The sequence below is a fragment of the Dermacentor andersoni genome, chromosome 1, assembly GCF_023375885.2.
Source record: "Dermacentor andersoni chromosome 1, qqDerAnde1_hic_scaffold, whole genome shotgun sequence".
Taxonomy (NCBI): Eukaryota; Metazoa; Arthropoda; class Arachnida; order Ixodida; family Ixodidae; genus Dermacentor; species Dermacentor andersoni.
This window is the reverse complement of record NC_092814.1, coordinates 52938005-52950559: the sequence shown is the minus strand read 5'-3', so window position 1 is coordinate 52950559 and position 12555 is coordinate 52938005.

Here is a 12555-nt window from a genome sequence, read left to right as displayed (position 1 = left end):
CCGAAAGAGATCCGAGTTGCGGCCGCGATGAAGCAGTGAAAATCGTTGACCGTGATTCGGGCGGGGCGTGCGATGGACGAAGGGGCGGCCAGCGCGCGAGGGCTGATCGGAGCGGCAGATGATCGCGTCTCTAAGCGCAGTAATTGGGTTGTGAGCAGGGAAAGCTGGCAGAACACAGCCGGCCAGACTTGGAAAACGGGGCTGTTCGACCTCCCAGAACGGGCCGAGGCACGCGTGAAGCGAGCCCGCAGCACGCAGCTTATCTTTCCGCCGCGATGACAGCTCGAGCAGCGCACGCACAAGACGCGCCCGTCACGTGGTGCGAAGAAAATTTCGAAGTTCAGTTGCGCCGGACATCGCCTACGCGGGAACCCCACATAGAAGTCCAGAAACGGGAAATCGGAGAACAAACTGGGCACGAAGCGCCTCATTTCTGCTTTCTCGACCGCGCTATGCCTCCTGCGTGTTTCTCTCGCGTTATCTCTGCATCGCGCCGGCGTAATTGGGGCCGTGTTTGATGTGTACTCCCTTTTGCGACGACGCACATGCCAGCACGTATCCTATACGGGCGCTTTCTTGGCGGATGGCTTGCCAGTAGAGGACGCGCCTTTGGGACTGTCTTCGACGAAGCTTGTGAAATGGGATTTTGGAGCCATCGCCACTGTACCGCGCCGTAAAAATGGTCTTACGAGTTCCCGAGACATTATAAAGATAAAGGCTGGAGAAGACAAGGTATCACAATTTCGAAACGTTCTGTCATTTGCCTGTATACTTGTCTAAAACGTTCGTCTGGGTGTATATCCGAACACGTCCTACGACTATAATTGCCACTACACTGAAGTTACTTTTAGAAGGTTAATGCAGCTTAGTTAATAAGTAGCAATTAGGTAATACTAACGACTATTGAATAGAAATCAATGAGTAGTTCTTTCTATTTTCACAGATAATCTTCTGCGATTTTTTAAAAATTGTGCGCACTTTCAATCGTGTGAACCAGCATACAGTATACAGCATAATGTACAGCAGTCAATGTCACTGATTAATAAAAATATGGAATTTAAAATAAATTGATAATTTTTGCTGAACAAGTTGCGTAGCAGTGGTTGACATCGGTATTTGCGCGATGAACACCATTAAAACTATTAATTAACAACAATAACTTAATAATTAACTTTGTAACTATGTACTTTATGGGGCATGCTGTATAAACGCAGGATGAAAGTCAGCCAGTATCTGAAGCACTTTTCGCTATAAAGGCTTTGTGTCTATAGCACCAGTTTCGTAAAATACGCAACTAAAGTGTCCCGGGAAATGCATTGCTGTTCTAGTTAACAACTTCACGCACTGCATTTTTTTCACCGTGCAGAAACATCTTAACTGGAACAAAAGCACATATCGCTGTAGATTCAGAGTACTTACCTCTCGACATTGGTGCAAGGTGCAGAGCTCTAGCAAGAGAGAGAGAGAGGGAGAGACAAGTAGAAAGGCCCTGAGGTTGAAGAAGGCTGAGACAGACTAAAAGATAAGAATGAGAGAAGAAAAGCAAGAGTTTACGAGTATATATAGTGGCTGACTTCGTTTCTGCAATTGCAATATGCCCCCTAAAGGCAATAATAAAAGGTAAGTAGTAAACTTTCGTTAATAAATCGTCTAGGCAATTATCGCAATATCTAGGCAATTAAGTTCTGAGCTTATACAGGGTGTTTCAGCGAACACCTTAAAAATCTTTAAAGGTTGCCTGTGGCAGATATCATGATTCTAGTTCGTGAGCTGGTCTACTCGAACCAGCGGACAATATTTGCACAAAAAATTGAGATGCGAAATCGACTAATTAATATGAATTCACTAATTGAGTTTTGAACTAATTACATTATGGTCCATATTGCAATTTACAAATTCTAGCCGTGGAGTTCGCAAGGAGGATACACTTGGAACGAATTCTCAGGACGACATTGCAGTTTCGATATATAAATTCCCGAACTTTGCGGAGAAATGCATTGGCGTTCCAGTTAATCTGTTAACAAAGCACGGTTTCATGCACGGAAGCACACAAGTAACTGGAATACCAATGCATTTCTCCGCAAAGTTCGATAATTTATATCACGAAACTGGTGTCTGCCTGAGAATCCGTTCCAAGTGGATCCGCCTGGCGAAGTCCACTGCTAGAATTTGTTAATTGAAATATGTGTCATAAGATAATTAGCTAGAACGTTAATTAGTGAATTCTTGCTAATTAGTCGATCTTGCAGTTCAATTTTTCCGTGCGAGTAGTGTCCGCCGCTTCGCGTAGACCGGCTCAAAAACTAGAATTGAGCTATCTGCCACAGGCAACCTTTAAAAATTTTTGAAAGTGTTCGCTGAAACACCCTGTATACAGCGAGTGCGTCGGCTGAAACTCGACAGCAGACCGGATGAGATGTCGATTCTCGAGTCCGCTATGCAGCTGCACTGCCACAACGATAGTGACAAAAAGGAACGCCGTCTAAACACGTGTGAAACTATGTTAAACATGTGCGTGCATTCGCGAAACGGCCAGCTCGGTTGAACGCGCTCTGTGCTCAGGCAACGCCGTAAGTCCTGGTCAAGGATGTCATTAACCGAGCGTCGAGACGTTGGGCTGAGCAGCGCACACCTGCGATCGTCGTCGCGCTTGCTGCAGTCCAGTGGCCCGCCGGTGATCTGGAGATACAGTCGTGGAAATTGCACTCCTCCGGGTGATTGCCTGCATGGCTGACGCGCGCCGGGCCACCGTCGCACGTTGCGTGAAACGAACAGTGTTAGGGTGTACGTCTGGAAAGTCGTATCGGAGGACGATAGAATGGTGATCGCGCAATAAAACGTTCGGCATTAAGAGCGAGCGCAATCTCTTAGCGTTGTTCAAACCCAGTTTCGTTTCCACGAGTGCATGCCCCGTTGGCGCGACGGCGAACTCTCGAAGTTGCGCTAACGCGGCGTTTTATTTCTCTGCTCGCGCCGCGGGAGAGTGTATGCCTGCCACGTCGAGTTCGTACCTCGTTACTGGCAAACCGAAGCGACCTGCAGAGCTAGGCCACTGATATGTGCAGTGGTAGAATCAGTATGGGGTGCGTGAGGGGCGACATTTCCACGTTTCAGAATGCGTGTGGACGAGCGCGCGCGACCTTCCTCGCAGGCCGTTTTCCTGGCTGCCGAGCGATTACGCAGCACGCGCGAATATCGACCGACACGCCCAAGTGAGAACGGGTGCAATTGATGCGTTATAGACTAGTCTAAAGGCTTAAAATGATGTGCACGAGTACTTGCATGCTTTTTGAGGCACCTGTATACGTTCCCAAACGCCGCATTGCGTTGTAGTTCGAGCATGGCGGCGGAGCGTGAATAAAGTGAAATTGACTTCAGCTTCTAATGTCAGCAACTTAATGGTGCACTATAAATTCGCGCTTGAAGACACTCCCGGAGTCCTATTGCCGATTCGTTCCTTTCATATACTCGCCTCCAGAATCATGTTACATTTACCCAGCCTCACAAGTCACCACAATCTCGAATCTATAGGACAGCGAGCTAAATGAATAGGACATAGGATATGACATGGGGCGCAAGCTAAGCTTCAGATTATTTATAAAAGAGATGTATTTATTATGACAGAAAAGCTGAGCGGTGAGTCTGAAATCAGAATATTTATAAAATTATGACCACCTGGTGCTCAGGCACTTCAGTCTCGTTGCGTAGGTGCTTTTGCGTTTCGCCTTTGTCGAACCGCGGTCGCCACAGGCTGGAACTGTTCAGCGACCTCACGTTCAGCGACTGAACATTGCCTTAGGTACTTGACATTGCAGGGGCGTGGAGTGAGTGCCTTGTTGGATGCAACCTTATCCTATTCGTTGTTCATCAACTTTCACACCAGCATCGTCGTATTCGTAAATGTCGCGGCGACCATGGACGGCATGCAGGTTCTTCAAGTTTATTTATTTATTTATTTATTTATTTATTTATTTATTTATTTATTTATTTATTTATTTTATTGTTCTGCTTCGTTCGCACTTGTGACTTGTGTTTCAAAGCGCACAATATGCTATATACGAACGCCGCCAGTCTCTCCAAGAGTCACATCTACAACGACAGAGCGTTATGCAATACTTTCTGCTTTACACTTCCTATGTTTACAGTCGTAAACTGTAAGGGTAATACTGGGCGACTCGAAAGCTTCATAGCTGTGCATAACAGAAGTCAGCTTGGGGAGAGCAAACAGGGGCTCTATAACGTAAAGCTATTCTTAACTTTTCTATTCCAATTCTACAATCAGCCCTCCGCCAATGATCAAAAAGTTTTCCACCCATCTCCCGTGCGCCTGTCTGTCACGCGACGTCACGAAAACCGCGCAAACGTCCCATCTTATATGATATGTGAAAACTGATTACGCATGATTAGATCGAACGAAAGAAAAATAATAATTCCTGATTCGACGCCTTTTTCGCCATTAGTGATTAAGGCGTCGTTCGACCAATTGCTATTGGTCAAACGTTCTCGGGCTGCGCCCAGTTCGCCTGTCTGTCACGCGACGTCACAAAACCGCGAAAACTCACCGCGTCAAAGTGACGTGTACGCTTTAAAGGTGCACTAATATGCCGAACAAAACTGAAATATATTCTGAATAGCCGGAGACTGCCCCGTTCCGAAAGGAATAGAAGCTATAGCTTCTATTCCTTTCGGCGCACAGGTATACCTGTGCGCCGATCACTGTGGCACTAATTACTCGGAGCGTCCGGGGATCATGGATTTATTTGCGTATAAGAAAATTTGCACGGCAGTATAACGTTATCGAGACCTTTCGGCACGTATGCGACATCACTCTGCCAACTCTTCTTTGCTGAGGATCCGTTTTAGCGGCATTCTTGAACTTACGTTGCACGCCGCCGCGATGTTCGACTAGCCAGTGCAAGCTAACTATTATCAGCGGAAGCGGACCAATCGCAGACGCCGGCACCGCCCTCCTCATCCGGTTATCTACTTTCACTGTGCTGGCTCGGCACCATCGAAACTCTCTCCACTTGAGCGTGCTCCTCGCCTCTTCTCAGCCAGTTAGATAAGAAAAACTGCTCAATGTAGGCAATGCTGTTCGCTTTGAAAGCTAAAGAAAGTGACATCTATACAAACGGGAAGCGCGTTTGATCGGGCTTCTCAAACAACGCTGCAGGTTACCGCTCGATGCCTGCGTCGGTGGTTACGTAAATTTGACGTCAAGAAATTGGAATAAAAACAGATCAGAATAATTTTACGTTACAGGACCTCAGTACACATTAATATATGGAACACCGAAGGCTTTCGCTACGGCAAGGAGTCTTCGTGACACCATGTTAGAGCGTATTCCAAGTCATTGCGACATCACAGGGAACGTCACCGCTGATGCCATGGCCCTTGCGGCTAAGGAAAAAAATATATCGCTATAGCGCTAGCGGCGACTGATTGGTGTTATTTTTTTAAGCAAACTGCATGTGTGGAGGAATTTTAAAGAAACGTCGGTTCACAAATGGTTAGGACAGTTACAGATTATGAAAGACAGACTCCCAACATTAAATTCATTACACCGATGAAAACCAACTGCTTCATTGAAAGAAGACGGAGACTTCGGGTTGGCACTACTGAATTCATGTTGTAAAATATATATGAAAAACTGGCAGCGTTGCTGGGTTCATGTGCAGATGCTGATGAAGACACAAATCATCTTCGATTACGCTGCAAAAATTATGGCATACTCACGCAAAATGCTTTTCGCTGAGATACATGCTGTGGATAGGAGGCCAATGCCATTTGGCAAAATATCATTGTGCGTGGCCGTCAGAACAATTGCAAAACAGTGCTGCTCGCCCATTCGTACGGTTTCTTGAACAACCATGGATATCTAAAAGTTACTAAATCTGCATGATTATTGTAGCGTTCATCTCGGTAAAACGTTATACTTGGGTATGTAATACTTTTTTTTATATTCAAACATATTCTTTATTCCATGCTGCTACCATGTTTTTGTGGCTGATAGTTTTCATGTTTCCGAAGGACATGCTGTCTGTGTGTGCGTGCGCATGAGAAAGCGATATATTATGAGAAGAGCAGTAGCCGATCACGGCCTACAGGCGCCAACATCGCCTTGGACACAGATAACAATGATAATGAAAACAACTTAGTCTGTCAGACATGAATGTGTTATGCTACATGCAAGTTAGAATGTCGTGATTCATGCTGTTACCGGCAACTTTCGCTCCATCTTAAATAACGTTTCTTGATGACGTTCGCTAGATTCCGGCTTCTAAGCTGCTTGCAATGGGGTGAATAAATACTTAGAAAGGTTGCTAATAGAAAAATGAAAAAAAAAGATATACTTGAGAAGCCTGCAATTTGTCGTTTGATGGGCTACGTCCATTCTCGGAAACATCGCTGCAGCGAACTCTTTTTTTTTCTTTTTTTTTCTTTTTTACGCTCGCGTCGGCATCTGCGGAGCCGCGTTTTCGCTCGCGAGCAAAGAAGCATGCGTGCTCAAAGCAGAGGTCAGCATCATACTAATCTTACACTGCCTCTGGCGAGGTAAAACTATTCAGCAGGTTGGACCCCTCGTCAAGGCAACGACAAAATCGCCGAGCCACTATCACTCATACACGCACACAGCAACAAATACAGCTCAGCTGGCGCTATGAGTGATACGGGGCGCTGCGTGTCAAGCAGTGCAGTATACATAAGGAGGGCGAGTGACTTTTTGCAGTTTGAACGCGATGTTCTTTGTTATCTGTACGTTCCAAGAAAGGAAGGCTCCACGACACACACATAATAGCATCGTCCGGAAACTGGAAGCGTCGTTATATATACGTCGCGGCTGGAAAACTCCAGCTATAGCATCAGTGCCGTAAACCATTTCCAACCGCCTCTCTATAGCAAAACGTGGTAGCAAAGCTCAGCCCGTTTGCTCAGCATTGCAAAGATTTGCCGTCAGAGCCTACGCCTGCGCTACATACACAAAGGACGCAGAACCGTTTCCTGCTGGTGGGGAAATGTGTGCCGTCACGGAAGGCAGTGGTCGTGGGAATGGACACTGACGGCGGTGTGAGACGCAGATGAAGGGGTCCTCGACGATAAAAGGATGGAGCTCTGGCAGGTCCGTAAACGAAACAGAAAATATATGTATCGACGTGATTTGCACTTCCTCGTCATTGGACTTCCGCGTGGCATAGATGAAACAGCCCGAGTCAAAGGTGTGTGTGTGTGTGTGTTTTGTTCACGAAAATTATACGCAGCGCATGAACGACGCTGCCATGGTATACTAGAAGGATTTTAAATAGTTCCGGTCACGTGAACGGTTATGCTCGTCCTCCTCCCTCCCGAGGTGCACTCAGGGGGCACGAGAGTCCAATTCGAATTTTAAATGCGTCGTCACGCTCTCAAACGCTTGATTCTAGCGGGACGGGAGCTTATGCCGCACGCTCTCTATCCACACGTATATATATATATATATATATATATATATATATATATATACACGCGCCTCGGTGGTTCACCCGTCTTCTTTCACTGTTGCGAACTACGAGCCGGAATTCCTTCGGCTCGGACGTACGGAGCTGGCCCAGAAACCACAGCACTTTGGCGGATGGTGCCTGATATTACGCAGCTGCATGCAGGACGCCAGTTGGTGGAGACATAACTCTCTGGGCGATGCCAGTCTTTTTTGTTCTGAATGCTTAGCGCAAGCATACGTGGAGACGGAGAAATGCGGTTTTCACTCTGGTTGACCCCAGTGTGGTATACTTCCGAGTCGTAAGATACGCGAAGAGCGTGCACGTTGGCTAGTTCTTCCTAAACGTAATCGCATTCAGGTCTTGATAACTGAAACGTGTCGCGAGATGTTGAATCCATTTAGACCTCACAGTGCTCGCTGGCTTGAATCTGACAAAAAAAAAAAAAGTCTAGCGAATTCAGCATTCAGGCCAGCCTGGTTAAAGGAGAAGAGCTGATATGACATCGTCGCGAAATTCCTTCTTACCTTCGGCCAGACGCTCTCGCTGAGCTACCGTGGTGTTGCCCCGGAGAACGCGCATCAAGGCGTCACCACATGTACAAAGCATGATGAAGAGGATGATGATGGATCTGCGACAGATAGAGAGAGAGGAAAGGTAATGCGATTAAACGGGTGCGCGTCTGGGCATACGCATGATAAGAGGGGGTGGAGAGTGAAACGAAAGAAAGCAGAGAGTGGAAAGCACGAGCAGTGTGAGCAATTTCGTCAACTTAAATTTTGGATTTCGTCACTTTGAAAGCCGACATTCCTAGGTCGGACTCCTGTTATTTTTCATCTCGTTTTGGTGAGAATAACTTTGTTGGTGCAATTGACAACAACATTGACTGGTCAACAATAGCCTCCGGATCCGGAAGAAGCGCTCCAGTTATTTTTCTCATTGTTTTTGAAAGCTGTTCATGCTAACACTGTCACCGTAAATTGCAAACAAAATAATTTAGATTTCTCCACAATCCTTTGATCACTAATTGGCTACTTGTGAGCATGAGAAAAAACAGAAAACGTTGATGGGAAAACTGAAAAACAGCCTTTTAATATTAACTTAGCGTTATGCTATAAGAAATATTATAAAATCTTCAGTGAAGTACTGAAAAGGGCAAGAAAGGCATTATTACGTAAATGAGTTATCGAAAAATACGTCTAACCCACGAAAGAAATGACAGCCTATCAACGAGTCTTTGAACGCAACGCAAGTTGGCCATTCCATTGACAAAGTAATCTACAATAACGTAACTGTCACTGACCCGTCTTGGATTGCTAGTGCATTCAGTAATTACAATTACGAAATATATAACACTAACCACGCGATTATTGATCTTCAAGGGAGCCGGTGCGACTAAGATTTCTTTCTGTTTCCTGTAACCACTGAAGAGGTTTCAGCCGAGATTTCAATTTTAAAGGACACAAGTCCTGGTCTAGATGGAAGTTCTGCATTTCATTTAACGCTTGCTGCTCCGACTATTTCAGATGTTCTCAGCGGTTTAATCAACCTTATGCTCAAATCTGGTACATTCCCTAGTTGTCTCAAAAATGAAGACGTCATGCCTGTTCATAAAAAGGGGGATAAAACTCAGGTCTTCAATTATCGTCCTATCTGTATTTTGTCTTCAATCAGTAAAGTCGTTGAGAAGTTATTACTTAAGCATATTAACAGCTACCTTAACAAATTTAGGTTACTGAAACCTTGCCAGTTTGGTTTTCGTTCAGGAAGTTCGATCGACTAACTTGGCGTTGCTAATATTAAATGATTTTATTAGACATTCACTTGATCTCAGTTACTTTGTTGGTTCGCTTTTCATAGATATTACTAAAGATTTTGATGCAACCCACTATAAAATTTTGTTTGCCAAACTCCACTCTATTAGAATAACTCGTCCAGTACTAAATTTAATTGAACTACCTATTTCATCGAGAACTAACAATGTGTGCAGGCGGGGCTTTTTTCTGAAAGAAAAATTATTAACCAAGGAATGCCCCAGGGCTCTATTTTAGGTTCACTGTTATTTTGGATTTATGTGAATTATTTATCTGACTGTCTTAATTATACACTACCTATAATATATATGCAGATGATACCACTGTTCCCACTCAGATAAATGATTACTTTCGTTAATATTGAAACTAAATTATGACCTGTCTAAAATTGCTGAATGGTGTAATGCCAATATTCTAATTATATACCCTAAAGAACGCAATTCATAAATTCGTATTATCGCAGAGATCATTACCTTGCTCTCCGGCAATAGCCCTCAATGGACATGACATTGCTGCCTCCAATTGTTTGTCTTTCCTCCGCATTAAATTAGATTCCAACCTTAAGTTTTCTCATCACATTGTGTTCATTAAACAAAGATAAAACGGCATTTGGCATAAGATCATTACTCAAATCACGTGCCGTTTTTCCGAAGTACTATTATCATTATACTTCACTTTCATTTATATTCATATAATTTATAGTATTGATTCCTGGGGTAATACTTATCACTGTCGTCTTTCCTCTGTGCAGCACAGACTAAATCACAAAATCAAGCCATTCGCGTTATAACACGAATCAATTTTTCCTCTAATGCTTCCCCACAATTACGTGCACACCGGGTTCTAGAGGTTACAGTTTATTTAAACTGTCATTTAGCGATCATATCCTTTCAATTACTAACAAAACAAATTTCTCACGACTCCATAAATTCTGAACTCCTTGTTAATCCCAATAACACAAAGTCTGCATCACAAGGTAATTTTCATTGGCCTTGATGTCATACTAACTACACGAAAAAATGGCATCCTCTTTCGCCGCACTTAAACTTTGGAACAATTTACCATATGCCGTCAAGTCATCCTCTACCTTAGGTTCCTTTCAGTATCAATTAAAGAAATATTTGCTCCTTGATTAACTTTGTTTGAATGTTATTTTGCTCACTTGATTTGAGTATGCAGCTTTTCTTTTTTCCTTAGCGCTTCTTTGTGGTCTCACTGAATTTTTATTATTTGCTTAGTCTATTTTCATGTTTTCTGCTCTGTATTTTGCTTTTATTATTGTGACAATTGATCAGGGTCGTTACAGTCTCTGACTATTTATCGTAACAAAATGTATAATACACCGAAACTGAACAAGTAGGGCTGCCCATCGCAACTACAATCGGTCACTGAGGCCAGTCGATTTCATAAAATCAAGCAATGCCCGCGTTACCTGCTTAAAGTAGGGCTGCATCCAAGCCACCTGCCGGACTTTCATCGGAAGATTTGTGGTCCTCATCCCCTGTTGCAATTTACCGAATAAAATCAAGAAGCGTATACACATGCGAGAGGCGCGATTCTATTTATGCTGCAGGGCAGAATATCGAATTAAGAGCGAGCAAGAGTCCGGAAAAGTGAGCATATGAGGACACTGATGTGAACGTCTGTGATGACGAGAGAACAAAAAAAAAACGTTCTGAAAGAACACATCCGAAGAACGTGCGTGGCCGCATTCATCGAACTTAACGCTGAGATAATACATGGCTGTGTAATGTAAGTAGATGCGAAACCTACATTGTCAAGACGACCATGAAAGTTAAGGCTGGCAGTTAAAGAGAAGAAAAAGAGGTCGAGGCACTAAAAGGACGGCAAGACAACAGTAAAGCAACAAGAAAGTTGAAGAACGAATATGTAAATGGCGGATAAATTGGGAAAGCTAATCAAGAACAGTAATGGCATGTAAAAAATGAGAGCTGGCCCATGTGAGAAATGAGCCGCCGCGGCATTCGCTCAGTGGCGATGGTGTTCTGCTGCATGAGCACGAGGTCCCAGGTTCGTTTCCCGGCCGCGGCGACCGCATTGCGCAACCCCAAGGGATCGAAATCAATCCGGAATCATCTGCTACGTCATTTCTCAATGTCCTTGCGTTGCTTTCTGACGTTATAGGTCCCGTCAACTCGTATCAGAAGCCGGTTTTCACCGCCATAAGCCTAATACAGTTCGGTCTGCTTACAGGTGGAGGCAGCCGATCGGTAGTCAAACACCGCTGTCGGCGTTTGCAGCTCTCTCTCTCTCTCTCTCTCTCTCTCTCTCTCTCTCTCTCACACACACACACACACACACACGTACAACATTGTGTGGATAGACAGCTTTCGGTGGACACATATATACCTCACTGCGTCACCAGCGTTTTCGTGTGCGGCAGCTCGCGTGCCGTCGCGAGGCATACACAACAATGGGAGCGTGCCATCCGGCGAAGGGCTTTCTCCAGCGTCACGTCGCCATCGTTGAGCGCACGGCGGCACCGTCGAATAACAATTTCGTCACGCTTCGGCTAATACCACGGCCAGTGAGCGCTTCCTCCTGGTGGTGGCACTCTAATAGCCCCCTTCGGCGCGCACCAAACGTCGGTTCGTTGCGTTCGTGGCGTCCAGGCCTGCGCACATTTATGTCTGCGATGAAAACGACGCACGCGCGCAGCCTGTTACGAAATGCGCAAGAGCCTGTTCAGTCTACGCAAAGACCAGAGACTCGTGGACAGAATTGCGGAAACGATAACAGCGCCGTTTTGTATGCATGGTTGCTTCTTCTTCTTCTTCTTCTTCTTCTTCTTCTTCTTCTTCTTCTTCTGAATAGTCACTGGTCACGCACATGCATGGCCCTGTGGCCACCTGAAGGCACAAATGAGTGACCATAGAAAGCGAGAAGTGCATCTCTGTTTAACGTTTAACGAAAATATCGCCCCCCTGCATCGATACCACATGAGTCTTATTACTAAAAGTACAAGACAACGACACAACAGAGGAAAGCAACGTTGTCTTTCTTTAGAACGTGTTCCCCTTCGATGGTTGCTCCGCCCGCAGTCAGCAGTGACGAACCAAAGCCTCGTAGCGTGCTGGTTCTCCAGCCGAACACCGAATCTTCAGACGACATAATCGTAACCCGAACCCACTTGCTGTCTTACGATGCGGGACGTATGTCCCCTTTCTTCGAGACTAATTATCCGACCAGCCGCGGTGCGATGAAGTTCACAGCGTTTCGTGGACGATCGTCTTAAGTTTGTTTCT